General features: G+C 34.5%; 1 protein-coding gene across 18 annotated transcripts in view; it reads left to right on the plus strand.

The window, feature by feature from the left end:
* Window positions 1-15,865, plus strand: part of trol (terribly reduced optic lobes) — a 306,854-nt gene that overhangs the window by 107,611 nt on the left and 183,378 nt on the right. The gene's annotated exons all lie outside the window — the stretch shown is intronic.

The raw sequence follows: 15,865 nt of genomic DNA on the forward strand, positions 1-15,865 counted from the left end.
GTCATTATAGAGTCTTCTTTACAGTTTCAACCATTTCCGTGTTACAGGCAGTAAGCTCGTAACAGAAAGTCCTTACGGTATTGTAAAATTTTGATTGCCTAATCTAATGGTACTTGCAAATCATTACAAAGAGGAAAGGCGAAACGTGATTTAGCGCCCAATCATTCCTTCATTCGAGTTTGAATAAGAGCCGGAAGCTGAGAGATTTAAGTGTCCCATTCGAAAAACACTACAAATTTACAACCGTTCATCCGTCCACATTAATAAATCGCATGTACTTATTTGGAGTAAAAGTAGCACCTCTCGTCACCAACCTTTCGCAAAGACCAGCCAAATTCGTGATTCATCAGCGGAGCATGGAATTGGTGGCGTTAATAAAATTGTTTCGCTGCCAGATGGTGCACTGATTTGCAAATATGCACACCTGTCCGGATCCTAATTTCATTTGGATAAAGATTAATGTTGTCGCTGTTGTAAATTGGCGCTGTTCGCGTTCATTCCAGAAACAACTCTGAATCGTATTTATTATTCCACGTAAGAACAATGTTTTGAAATCCACATGTGTCAAAATACAGTAAGATGATGATATAAGAAAGATAAAGAGGGCCAGAATGGGAAACCAGCAACATCACATACATACACATAGCAGCAAGCCACTCGTGAATATTTAGGGTGTTATGATATCTATAGTGGCAGCACTGCAGATGTGAGGATTTCGGCTTACATACATATATATCCGCGGACGTGACGATTTATTTTTTAGGCCTTTTGTGTACTCCTCCACTTTTACGTCCTCGCTCGGGGACTCTTCGCGCTTTCATAATTTCATGCCGTTTAATTATTTATGGCGCTCGACGATAATTCAATAACTAATAACTCATCGATAATGACATAATTAAAGCCGTTAAATTGATCACTCTCCAGATATATCACTAGGAACAAGGCCACCGGCTATTGTGCAACTATCCTCTGTCATTGCTCTTGTATTATCGCAAGATGCGTTGTAATTATTTTGGTAGGCAAGAAGGACGAGCCAGTGCTTGAGCAGATGTTGAGTGAAAAATATCGCCGCCATTATCAACTTCCTTATTTTCTCGAGTCTCGGCTTAAATATACCGTTGAAACTTTGATCTGGTGGAGGCAACCCGCCCCGGAACTAGCATAATTTGTCATAATTACCCGATTTAAAATTCACCGCATTGATAGGCATGAAGATGTGATACTTTACTCGTCAATTCCACCCCCGGTCCTCCCTCTTGATCGCCGCCACCAGAAGTGTGAAGTTGTCGGAGAATAGCGGTTGCGTGTCCTGCATACGAAAAACTCCGGGGGTGTAACGGCTTGGAACAGTCGCCGCAGACCCCTCGCCGCTTTGGATTGATCATATTAGTACTAAATTGCATTGCTTGCAGACACTCGCCCCCGCGATGGCTTTTTTGCGGTTTCGTTTACGATTTTCTGTCGGCATTTATGAAAACATGAAATTTACAAGCGGAATGTGAACTTTCACAACTGCGGGGCTTCTTTGACTAGTGTCTTTACTGTCGACGCAACTTTTAATTTGTCGGTATGGCGAAGATGAAGGGTTGCCCTCGTCAAGAGTTGCGTAACGCGCGGAATAAAGTGGAGTAATTTTTATGGGTTTTAGCGGTACAAGACGAATTCACAAGGAGTTTCTCCATATCTATTTATAAATGTTATCTTTGTGGATTCTCACGGTGCTCCATCTAGAATATAAAAGGTCTACGAAAGCGTGACAAGACCTTCTTGTTTAAGAATCGCCATTAAATCCCTGTAAAGACCGCACGTACTCTGCTGGTTCGGTCCGGGGCTCTATGACTCTAACGCAGGATTGACTTTTTCTGGTGCAAGAAAAGGTGTTTTAACGTTAGGCCTCAATTTAAAAACATTAGTTTATCCCGACGCCCCCGACATTACCACTCACTTTTTTTATCGCACCGGATAGTTACCTCTCAAGATTTATTAATCGGAGTTTAGATTCACATTTAAGTGGGTTTTTTATTTTCAAATTTTATTGATTTGCTGGACTATTCGTGTAACATTTATGTCTGTCGTAAAATTATATTTAACAAACGTAAATCATCGTAAGGCCACCAATGCTGATAACTCGTACTGTGCTGGTAGTAATTGATTTTTCAAGTACTTTTTTTATCAAATACTGCTGAACTGTTTGTTTACCAAGTTAACGAGCAATGTTGTAAAATCCGACTTTTTGGGTAACCGCTCGCTTTGTGGTACCAAATTTGTCGAGAAATGAATACCTAGTGGGAAAAAGAACTGGAATTCATCGTACACTTAATTTTTAGTTGAAACATTTTTTTTTCTGCAAAGGAAAATAAATCTTGTTGATTTAATTTTTTTATACCACCCAAATGTTATGAATAATTCAAAACAATTAACCGGACTCTACTTTTAACCACTCTATGTGAGAAATTCCCAAACTTATAAAGTTTGTCATCCTTATCGATATCGCCATTGGTGTGTTTTATTTTTTGTGGGTTTAACAACCTTACTTGAAGAGTAACTACAAAGTCTGCCGTGTCCTGCGGTATCCTTTATATCGGCCTAATCTACAAAGTTAGTACTTCTTCAATTACTTCATTCAACTTTTTTTTACCATACTTTGTATCAGATATGATATACATATTTTTTACTATAAACTTTTATAAGTACTATATCACATTTTTATAACTATTTGCACTACGTTGAAATGTTGGTTTGAGTAAAAGGGACTGTATTAATTTTTCTTATGATTTTTTTTAAGAAAGAGCTTTTAAGAACGCTGCGAACACTTTTCAAGTCTCGGAGAATATTCATAATCTTCAGATATTATTAATAATTCTGAAATACCGCGGCCCAACTATGTAATATGAAATATGTATATTATTATTCAACCATGAAATTAAGAAACATCAAGCGAGGTCAACATTTGGATGGGTGGCCGGCGGAGAAACTGCGTGCGTTGTAACTTCAATGCATTTGTAATCCATAATGTCGTTCGAATAAATTCCGACCTAGATGTTGTGTAAAAACTGGGTGTACAAATAAAACATGATACTATAAAAGAGTCTCTAGTAATAGATGAATCCGGTCTTAATGCCGTGTCCCACTTTTTAAGTAAAAAGAAATACATATTGACTTTAATGAAAAGTGGGGTATAAATTAATCTAATAATAATTAATCTATTGCCCTAGAATTGTTCTGAAGGATTGAAAAGTAATTAATAACAACAATAAAAAATTCCGCGGAGCTGTTTAATAGCTGACAACTTTTCTAAGCATTAAATTAACTCTAGTTTTTATCTGAAGTCGTGGAATAGTTAAAATTCATGATCGACCAGAAATTGCAGTCGTATAATTCACTCCAGATTCTATATCACCATTACTACTGAACACCACATTTCTCGGAGGAGTCTTTACATCGTGCTAAAAACGATCTCCATTTATTCTCGCTGTGCTGTCTTATTCCAACGTGGGAATTTTACTGTCGCTTCATTCAAATTACTCTTGCTTTATCGAAATTTTTAATTACTGAGAAGTTGAAGATGTGTGACTTTTCATTCAGTATTCGTAGTTGTTTTGAGGTTGTAACAAATTGAAAGGGTGACCGATCCGGCACCTAACTCTTGATGTCATCTGGTCAATCCTTAGATTTACCATTCGAATCTGAGAAATCCTAGGATTTACGCTCTTTCTCAACTTATTCCTTCTTTGATATTATTCATTCCATTGCTTTCATCGCCAAAATATACATCTCTTTCATTATTTTTCGCAGGAATATAATTTGCCAATTAAAATAAATATGTAATCTAAAAGACATAAGAAGAACTACCGCTGATATAGCAGGGATGTAAATAAAATTAAACAATAATGATTTATATGATTTTTACGTTAAATTTTATAGGGTATTTCATGAGTGATAATGAGCTAGACGAAATTGAAAATGCAACCCACAATACATTTGCAAGGCAAATATCAAATATCACTCGTTAAATACCCTGTATATTTTTCTGCATCTAACCACATGCGATTAAAAATTGTTTGATAACAAGTATTGCCATGCTTCGGAACGCAAAATTTATCGGTCGATAATTATTCACTTGAATAGATCATCTACAATACCATCCTACAAGTATGCTGCAGGCAAAATATATAACTACATTTGGCAAAACATGTTTATGTGAAATGTTTTCAATATTATTGGGAAAATTGCGTAACAGGAATCAATTGGAATAAGATCTCATTGAAATTCTTCTGTTTTCCAGTTCATCATTTTATTCATTGCTTGATAATGAAACTATCTTTTTTTGGTTTCTTTTTTCCGTCTCTCATTTAATTTATATCTTAAAAACTGTTGACTTGTTTTTTTAATCTGCAACAAGTAAAAATAAATAACATCATTTTTAGACCAACATACTGTGGAACTGGGAAGGAAGTAAAATAGAACGAGTAAACGAGTTCAAATACTTGGGTTACACATTCAATAAAAGAACCACGGATAAGGTACATATCAGGGAGATAGTGAGGAAAGCAAATAAGGTAGTGGGATGTGTTTGGGCAATAGAACAGAGAAAGTGGGGAGGTGATTTCAGGAGGAAAATGATGATGTTTGTGTATATTATGTATATTGACATACGGGGCAGAGATCTGGGGATGGAAGGAACAAGAAGAGGTAGAGAAAGTGCAAGAAAAATATTTGAGAGGGATGCTAGGAGTGGACAGAGAAACGCCAGATTACATAGTGAGGGAAGAATACAAAAGGAATAGGCCGAGAGTGAAAACGGGAAAGAGAGCGGCAAAGTTTGAAGACAAAATGGATGAAAGGGCGGAGTCCAAGACACTAACAGAATGCTGGAGAGAAAAGAAAAAAACACGGAGAAGAAGGAGAGAGAGAGAGAAGTACTACCAAAGAAACGGGTATGCGAGTGAAGAAGTGGGAAGATTGAGAGCGAAAGGAAGATGGATGAATGTAGAGCTGAGTGAAAGGGATAAAGACACAGACATGCAAGAAAAAAGGGAAAAACCAAACAATCCAGATACAACAGGAAGTATGAGAGGTGTATGACAGAGGAAATTCCGGAGTACCAGGGGAAAGAGAGTTCAAAAGAAAGAATGATGGCGAGATTTAGATGTGGGAACGAGGAGAGAGAAAGCAGGTATTGGAAGGAAGGACAGGAAAGAAGGTGCAGAATGTGCTATGAGGCGAGAGAGACCATTGAGCACACGTGGAATGGATGTAGCGAAATTAGAGGGAGGTAGAGAAGGGAACGGGGAGAAATGCTGAATGAAGACGGGAGGGAGATAAGATGGATGAAAGAGATATGGAACATGACGAAAAGAATAGAAAAGAAAAGAAGTGGGGAATGTTATTTTTTGGAATTGTAATTTTTATATTTTTAATTATGTAATCAGGAATCCGAAAGCCCATAGAGCAAATTAAGCTTATTATCTAGTATTCTAGTCCAATATACACCCTACATTTTTTAAATGTAATCCCTTGATTTTGGCCCTTCATCTTCATCTACACACTCTTTTCTAGGCAGTCTATATTTTCAATTCTTCATTGGTAACGTGTTGTTCAATTATTTTGGTACCAGGAATAACACAGTCATCTTTGTGTTGTAACTGAACAGTACTTTATGTGCAGATATTTTAATTCGTGAACGGTAGGTCTTGTTGTGGATTCACTTCCAAGAGATCTTAAAGAAAATTGAAAAATTGAAACAAATATTTGAGAGTTTTTTTTTCTGTACAAAGTTCCAAACATAATTTTTTAAATATCAAAATAACTATCAACATTTTGGAAAGAAAAGCAAGTATCAATTTACCCGTCATTAATATTAATTCTTTTTAAGTAGGAATGAATCTGTAACTGGGCCTGGACGTATGAAAAACAAGTGTTTTTAAAGTTGGGATATTTTTCTTCCCAATCTTATTGGATTAATATTAGTGTCATGACTGTAAGTTTTCTCACTTCATTATCCTCATTGGGGAACTTGTTTCATCCCGTCCTTAATTCTGGAATCCGAGCTTGAATTAACGGTCACTCAAATAAACTAACAAACGTTCGAGGTGAAAGAGAGGGAGGATAGCAAGGAGCGGTAGAAAACCCCATCAACTTGATATCACACTGATATGAAGTTATAGCCCGGATGCGGTTAGATTCACTGATGTGATGTTATCTACAAACCAATACATATCGATACCAGCACTTTAAATCTGATTGGGCCGATCGTTCTGAAATATGTGTAGAGGGACTAGATTCAATTTAATTACCGTTAAATTATCAACAGCAATCCCTCACGTGTCTGAATCTTTCCGAGCTATTATATTTTCGACGCGGCATTTTTGATGGATGTCGGGCCGGTAAAAATAACAGAGTTCTTCCGATGGTGCGAGTTTTGCCGAAATAGAAACCACATGGCCGATGGAATGAGGTTATGGACCGTTTACGCAAAATTTGTAATGCACGATGTTTAGACGGATATTTTAATAAAATAAACTGCGAATGAAATCAGGTACTTATTTTAAATTGAGCAGCCTCGAAATAAGTATACATATTTCAGATGTTTGGCTTGCTTCATCTCAACATTATGAAAAATTTGCTATTAATGTTTGTAGTTTTTAGAACATCGTCTGTTTAGTTTTGGAAATTGTTATCTTTTTGCATAAGATCGAATTGGGTGTGTCTGGTTTACGGCTTTTGAAGTTATGGTGCAAGCGTTTACGAAAAATAAATTGCGGTTTCATTGTATTTCTTTTGGCGAAAGATAACAGCGGTGTTATTAACAATCCAGATTTATTATTTAATCCTTTATTTACGTGGTACGAAATCGGAAGCAACGGGGCGTGAAAGAATGAATATGCAATTAAAACGAGAATTGTAAATATGTAATGCAGAGGAGGATCTTGTTAATCAATTAGCCCAAGTGTAAAGTAGCTATCACTCCACCGTTTGTGCAATTCAAACCTTAGTAGCTCGGTTGTAGTAGACGTAACAACGTCTTATCGTGAACATATTCTTTTATTGTTATTTCAAAACTAATCGACGATTAAGTTATTATTACAAATCAGGTGTGTGTAATACATGTTAATAATTCCTTCCATAAATAGACATTTAAGTACATATTCAATTTAGAAGAATCTGAAAGTTACTTTAAGATTAATCATACTCGTTAAAACTGTGCCACTATTGACCAATAACATTACTTAGTTTAACTTGCTTAACAGCTAAGGAACTTAATTTTTTTTAAATTTTACAAAAGAAGGAAAAGTGGATTAATATAGGGCACTGTTAGAACTAGTTTCAAGTTATTGACAGTAAAACTTCATGGTTAGCTATATTTAGAGAACTAGAGTAACGAATTTCTATTTGTATTCTGCAATAATCAACTGGGTAACGAAAACTTGCTACATGTTTATTAAATTATGAAATATCAGGTGATGACTTATGAGGTCCAGGGTTAAATGGCCACGGTATAAGAAGTTAACATTTAAGGACCATCAAAGAAAATTATCTTATGATTATGAATATGTTTACCAGTCTGATAAGGAACGGATCGAGATATCAGAAATTCAGGTAAAAATAATCGTTTGTTCTGATACTGTGTTGTTGGCGTTGAAGAGTCGATTGTGAACGCACCACTCATCTGTCTGCAGAGTAAAAACACAAACAACGTAAAAAGTAAGGATCAGTGGTGCGTTCACAATCGACTCTACAACGTCAACTTTGAGGATAAATTTAAATGAACACCCGATACAATCCCTGGTCAAGCTGTTTCCGAGATATTCCAAAAGTGTAACAAATTAACTACAAATATGAAGCAACCTAGTAGTAAGATAAACAATAAATACAAGAGCTTTAGGTACCCATTCTTTAAGAATTAAAAAAAAATGTCTTAACTATTGGATACAAAATCAAAATATCTTTCAGGAAATATAACATTTGATCCCTGTTGCCATTTAAATTTCTTGACTTGTCCATGTACGCCGCCAGTGGGTGAACGGAAAAGTGTAATTTCTGCGAAAATACGCTCACTTGGAAATACAAATTGACCTGTTCGAAGATTTTTGCCGGAAATAAATGACGAATGACACTGTGTATACAAAGAAATTTATGTTTTTCATTCTACTACAATCTTTAAAAAATAAGCATTACTTCGCTTGCTCGGCCGGAAAAGTTCTTAATGGGACCTCGACGTAACTTTTAACAATGTTATATCTGCATTATCAATTTAATAAGTAGAACTCTGTCTTTGCAAATCGATCCCAGACAAAAAATACAATGTTGATATATGTACTTGAATTTATTAACGTTATTTTCAACTTTTTATTTGTAATATTTTAAGTAAAGTCAAACTCTGGAAACGTGTAAATGATCAAAATTAGAGTTAAAGTTCGTGGGCGCGGTTTAGCAACGGAGTGACTTTTACTCCAATAGCTACGAATTAGGAAGTTACATAAATAAATAATAAATAAATATAAATAAATAAATATTTTATTCCTGTTCCTATACAACAGTATTTACAGTCGTCAGAAAAGAAAATTATATAAATAAATGACACTAATACCACCAGAGACATTAAATGTATTATGTTGTTGATTATACTAACAATTACACACAGTTATAACGTCGGAAAAGTTATCATTCAGGTATTCCTCCACCGAGTAAAATGATTTCGCAAGTAAGTATTTTTCAATTTTCATCTTAAACAGGTCTGGAGACATCTTTCTGAATACATGAGGTAACACATTATAAAATTTTATTGAATAAAAGTTAAGACCGTGTCTCGATCTGTTCAATCTGAAAACGTCGAAACTGTAGTCGCTTTTCCTTGTGGAATAGTTATGAAAGGATTTTAACTTTTTATATTGATCAGGATTGTTTTTGACATATTGCAGACATCTTAAAATGTATAAACAAGGGAGGGTAAGAATTTTTAATTTATTAAAATATAGGCGAGAATCTGTGCGATATTCTATATTTGCCATTATTCTTATTGCTCTACGTTGGAGCTTAAACAAACGTATTGAAGCGGGAGAATGGCCCCACAAGGTGATACAGTATAGTAACATATCTCGTATTTTAAAATAAACATTATTTTTATACATCTTTTCAAAACGTATGTGGTAAATCATTTAAATTACGAGCTCGTGAACTGAAAACTGAGAAAATAGTGAAAATACCAATTCGTTATAGGGAGAATCGCCCTCAAATGTCACATGATTTGTATTGACAAATCACAACTCCGAATTGTTTGAATAGCAACCAATCACAATTTAATTAAGCGGAAATTTTCCCTAGGGAAAATTTCCGATATAATTGACCTAGGGAAAAAATTTTTCGGGCGATTCTCTTCCGAATATACCTCGGGACAGATATATATCGCCAGAAATGTTTTCTTGCAGTCCAACACTCGTGTTTGTCGCTCAAAATTACCCTCGGGCTGGCGCCCTCGTGTAATTTTCTTGCTACAAACACTCGTGTGTGAGGACTGCTCGAAAAAATTTCCGGCAATATATCTGTTCCTTGGTATATTATATATGAAAATTTGCAAAGAAATTAGAGCGTCGAAATCGGGAAATTTAATGAACACATTAAATTAACAAATCTGCATAGTCAGCCCCAAAATTGTAGATAAAGTTATGAAGTCTGGTCGACACAAGGTGTTCTTGTATGGGACACTCTGTATATAGAACTATTTATGAAACGGTATGTGCTACACGTATCGTTCATTTTAAAAATGAGACTAAAAAATCATTAATTGCTTTGGTCATGAACTAATTATGGATAAGAAATTAAATCAATTTAAAGTACTTAAGTTAAATTTTAATTTATCTACGACTGCTTGGTTAAGGTTTTAGTGTGTCATACATTTACTTTACGTAATGGAGTTCATTATCACTATATTGAGGTAATTTAATTTACACAAATACAAAATTGAACAAAATAAACTTATCAAATTTATTGAAACTCAAACTGATCTAATCTTTACATTTGGACAAACTGATCCGGATGAGGACACACATTTTTGCAAATAATTTCCAATTTGTGATTGTTAATACTTGTTGAAACTTCCATATTTTATTTTTCTTGCAGAATTATAGAAGCTGTAATTTTTTTATTTTCACATGAAGTCAATATACTCATCATCGTGTTGGACGTTTTACATGTCTGCAAGTCATAATCTCTAGGTATGTCCTTTTACTCCTAATGGAGTATAGGGCGCTTTGCGTTTCTTGGCCAATAATTTAGTGTGGTTGAGTGACTAACCCAATGCACCCTCTATCCCTCTATCCTTTGCAGATTTTGGTTACTGTGTTTTTCCATTCTTCTCTATTCTTCGCTACCGTCTTTATGTCCCTCCAGCTCATTACCTCGTGTTTCCTTGTTACGCTTCTTCTCCAGCTGTTGAGGGGTTTGCCCCTTTTCCTTTTTCCTACCGATTGATGTTCTAGTGCTTGTCTTACAATGTTGTCATTTGGCTTTTATTTCGATTTCTACTGATTCTTCCTTTGTTTTATTCCACAATTCGATGTTGCTTATTTTGTCTGGCTAGTGTATCTTTAGTATCTTCCTTAGTAACTCGTTTATGAAGGTTTGCAATTTCTGCTTGTCTCTTCGTCAACTTTCCAGGTTTCAGCACCGTAGAGCAATACGCTTTTAATTGTGCAGTTAAACATTTTGACCTGTGTGTCTGCTGAGAATACATTTGTTCTCCATATGCCTCCCAGTTCGTTGAACGCCTGTTGTGCTTTGCTTATCCTTGTTAAAACATCTACCTTGGTTTCCCCATTCTTTTCTATTACTGCTCCTAAATAGTTCACTCTTTGGACCTCTTCGATGTCGACATTTTGTTCGTTTCTATTTCTCACTATCTTAGTTTCCTTGACGTTTATTTTCAATCTTCTTTTTTGGGCTTTTGCCTCCAGTTTGTGTAATTTCCTCTGCATATGGTTTCTCTTTTCGGTTAGTAAACACACATTGTCGGCAAACTCGATATCTTCCAATTTGTTCTATAATTTCCATGTTATTCTGGTTCTGCTGTCTGTTACCTTTTTCATTATCTAATCTATTATGATAACGAATAGCGTGGGTGACATGACGCAACCTTGTTTTACTCCGCTTCCTATGTTTATCGGGTCTGTGTACTTCCCTCCGTGCTCTACTCTCGCGTTGTAGTCGTTGTAAAATAGTTTTATCATGTGTGTCATCTTGATTGGTATTCTATATAATCTTAGAATTCTTCACATTTGTTCTCCGTTGACAGTGACAAAGTCGAATCCAATGTTTACGTCGTTTTGCCATTCTTTGGCCTCTTCCAGAATTATTCTCAAGGTGCATAGGTATCTGGTCTATCGTGCAGCCTTTTGCTTGAAATCCTGCTTGATTTTTCCCAGTTTTTTCCCTATCTCTGGTTTAATTCTTTCTAGTAGTCTTCTTGCTATTACCTTTGACACTGTGGGTAGTAATGTTATTGCTCTCCAGTTGTCGTACTTGGTGAGATCATTTTTTTTTTGTATTTTTATTATTACTTACTCCCTCCTTCCATACGTGCGGTATTTCATCCTTTCCCCATATAATATTGAACAGTCTCTGTAAAATTTCTACTGTTCGGTGTCTGCCTTTAGTAATTCTGTTGGTATATTTTCTCATGGTGCTCTCCCATTTTTTCCGTGTCTGTGTTTAGGACCTCTATGTCGTTTTCGTCTTCGACCCGTTGATTAATTTCCTGTTGTGCATCTATTCGAAGAATTCTTTCCATCTATTTAGTATTTCTTTATCCGCTTCTAGTATGTTTCCTTGTTTATCTCTCACTTCTCTATTTCTTATGTAGTTGCTTCTTTTCAGGCTGCGTGTTGTACTGTGTCAGATCATTTTCCCTTGCTGGTTTCTCGGACATTTCCAATGTTGCGTTTATATATTTTTTTTTGTCTTTTCTAGCTTGTTTCTTTACTTCTTTATCTTTTTCCTTGTATTTCTTTTCTAGGGTTTTTGTTTCTTCGGTTCCTTCTTTTTGTAGCATTTTTTTATTTATATGTTTCCTTTCTGATATCAGCTGTAGCGTTTCTTTTATTAGCCATTTTCCTCTGTATATTTAAACTACATAGATATATATTATTATAATATTCTGTAATTTTTTTCAAATTATGATAACTATAGGCAATAACAGTTTATATTTTATACAACAAGAGAGTCTAATTGTACAAAAGCATAGTTAAGCAAGTAATGTTCTACTGACTGTCATTCTTCACGATTCTCTAGAAACTGTATCCAACTATCATAGAAAGTAAATATTTTCCAGTTGAATGAAAAAACATAAATAAACAGCAGGAGTAGTTCAACATGATTATAAGCTTTTTAAGCTAATAAGCGTCAAAAAGGGCGAAATTAATAGTTAGTAGGTTTATTTTTCATTTTTTTCAGTTCCTCCATGAAAGTGTTCAATTATTCATTTGGAAGGCTTGCAGCTTTCACGATATTAAAAAAAGGATCATTGTCACAATTTAAATTTTTATCGTAATAATGTTTAAAACCTATGGAGCTGTAATTTTTCTCCATGTGAGCATTTATAGAAGCCTTCATCATGGAAGCGCTTAGAGCAAAAATGCATAAATGCATTTAGTTCGGTAAATTTCCAATTACTCCGAATAAAACCGCGCCCATGCAACGTTCAACGGACAATCAAGTGTTAATTGAGTGTTAGTGTGAAGTTCTTGGATGTTTGGAATTATTGCATTTTTAAATATTCCGGAATTACCTCAGTGAGGGAATTTGGAAGCGACTCGATTATGATGATGTCATTGGCAAATAGTTGTGAACTCTAATGGGTAACAGAAGGAGGTTAAGACGTTCGGATGGCCGGAACGATTTGTCATCATTCGACGCACGAGTTGGCGGCTTAAAAGCGCGGGGTGAAAAGTTGCCGGTATGTTGTAATAGGGGATGACCTATGACACGTATTTAAAATTCCGAAAGTGTGCGGAACATTTTGTTTGAAAAACAAATTTGCAAAATAGAGTAAAAGTTTGTAGAGCGCATCTTCTTCGCCCTTCGTCCGCGTTAATCTACCGGCGTCGTCGCCGTTGCCAGACTTAGAGGACGTCCCAGTTATGATATGCAAATGCAAATACACCAGAGATCAACATTATAATCAACTTCTCGACGTTGTCTTACGACACACGCGCCAACTCTCCGTTTTTCAAACGAACTTGCATGATTTATTCTCATAATTGCGGTATAATGGCCGGCGCAAATGTGAAATATTTTATGAGCAGGACAAAAAGGTCGAGAAAAAGAACCGGCTCGAATTTAAGGACCTTCCACTTCGACGAACAAGTATTCCTACCGCGCGTCTTTTGTACATTTTGCCCCCACGAAAAACTACAACCGCAATAATCCTTCTCTCATTTATTTAAATACGATTTATTATTTAAAACCACGCTTCGACATCTTGAATTATTAACAACACTTTTAAAATATGCAGTTTTTTTTAATGACTGAGGAAAAAAATCATTTTGATGATAGGGATAATAATAATTGTTTAAATTTTTAGTAGAAAACATTTTAGAATATTGTATAGCCTGAACGTTATAGATGTGGATTGGAATTTATGACAGATTTCTCACTAAAGTACAGTTCAATCGTAAGTTTTAAGCGACCTTGAGTTTGACAGTCTACATCGTTTTTACTATAATATTATTTGTTTTAAATTATCTTCTCCTTAAACGCAATATTAAAAAAAGATATCATTCTTACGACTTCTGGTGAAGATTAACAGTTTGCAGCATGGAAAACAACTAAATTTCAAATAATATAGTAATTTTTAGTAAAGTAACTGATTGTTATTTTAGTTTACTTGACACATTCGTAAAACTGTTCATAATGGTAATACAAAAATGTGAATTCCGGTAATTATTTCCAGGGTAGTTTTCCCTGATATTCTATCAAGTGAAATTAAAAGAAAAGTGCAACCGTTTTTATTTCTTGTTAGAGAAAAACGGAACAAGATATTATCTCTCATTTTAAAAGCAAAGTTAAAAAGTGATAATGGGCTAGCTTGTTAGGGAACCTCCAGAAATAAATAGGTAAATGACCGGTTTAAGATGTCAGAAGGCAAAGAAAATAGCAAAAGGGTTGAAAACAAAGTTTGCTCTCGTCGTAAATTCCAGGAGTATATTAAATAAAAGTAGTCTTAAATAATATAGGAAAAATGCGAAAAAAAATCATTGCACCAAAAAAAAAAAATTGATGGATGATAAAATATTATTTTTTTTACTAAGGATAACATGTCCAGAAGTGATGGATGATCAGTGACCAATGTAATTTCTTTGAAAATTGAATTTCAATCTAAGTTTAACTAAGGGGAAAAAATCATGTTTAAGTTTCTGCCAGTAAAAGAATGTATGTATTTCAAAATCTTGAATAAGAGACTGCAGCCTGGCTGATGACTTATCACAACATTCGATTAATGAAAAGAACATATGTATTTTTCGTTTCTTAAAGACAACAGAATCAGAATCAAAGTATTTATGTTGTAAGTTTAAATTAATTAAATTATTTGTAATTCCACATATATGTACTCCACTTCATTAGGTAATAATTTGTTGATCAAGGATAAAGCTGTCCTCAAATCTACGAAGGAATTATGTCCTACATCTCCATGATGCATAATGAATTTTATTACGTTACCACTTTCAAATCTTCTTTCTTGGAGCATACTCAAAGCACACACCTTGCACTTTTAATGAAGTGATATTTCAAATTTCACTCGTTTAGTTATGAATAAACTCGAGAACACATTTCAGTATAATGAAATACGGAATTTAAATGCTGGTTTTAAGATGGGATCAACAACTTTACTCGATAAATTAGGAGTGGTTTGCCAATAGTCTGCGTGAATACTCCATCATCCTTCTTAATTAATTGAACTTAACTATCGATTTACAATCTTCACTTAGTTTGTTCTAACGACACAGGTTGCTTTAATATTTTGGCCTTTTTTATGTCGAAAAGTCAATCTCATCTCAGAAATTTTTGTATTTTAAAGTAGATACTGATTTTTGCAACTGAACATATTGGAAATCATGCAAGCTAGCAATAAAGTTGCAAATATCTATTGATTCGTTTCGTTTCAACCATCGTTTATTTCACTTCTTTCTTTTTAGTAACAACGTGAAATTAGAACACTTTGTCCACTTATTTATAAGGAAAGTCCTAAAGTAAATAAATAGGTAGTATTTTGTTATTAGGTGATCACTGATCAAGTATACTACCCTAACTATGTTTATATGTTTGTTTTTATTTCCGTGATAAAATATTTAGATTAAGAACCTGACAAGATATAAATGGAAAGTGGCTGAAATACATATAAATTATTCTGGGGATGCGACTTTGTTCAAATTAAAGGTAAATTTGAATCCAATTTACATTTTCTCGATTTAACTAGTAATCTTTTGTGTATTTTAACGATTTATCTTTACGTTACTTGCTTTTATTTATATTACGTTTATTGTTTTGTTTGAATCAACTTAGCTTACAACATTTTCTTTACGTTGAATACATTTTACGCTCAGTGATTAGAAAGACAACGGCAGAAATACCATTTCGCAAAACTTTTCTGAACCCAACGTTATGAGTTGATTTGCTTGTATGAACATTTAAAATAGCAAATAAGTATTTTTCTTTAAAGTGATCCTTTTAATTAATCTATCAAACGAAAATATAATTATGTTCTTTTATTCATTAGCCCGGCGCATCCACCAATTGTGCTAATGCAATGTTTTCTTTGAATTTTTTTTATTCATATTATTTATTATTCTGACAACAAATTGTCTTATTTTTA

This window comes from Tenebrio molitor, chromosome 5, assembly GCF_963966145.1.
Source record: "Tenebrio molitor chromosome 5, icTenMoli1.1, whole genome shotgun sequence".
NCBI lineage: Eukaryota > Metazoa > Arthropoda > Insecta > Coleoptera > Tenebrionidae > Tenebrio > Tenebrio molitor.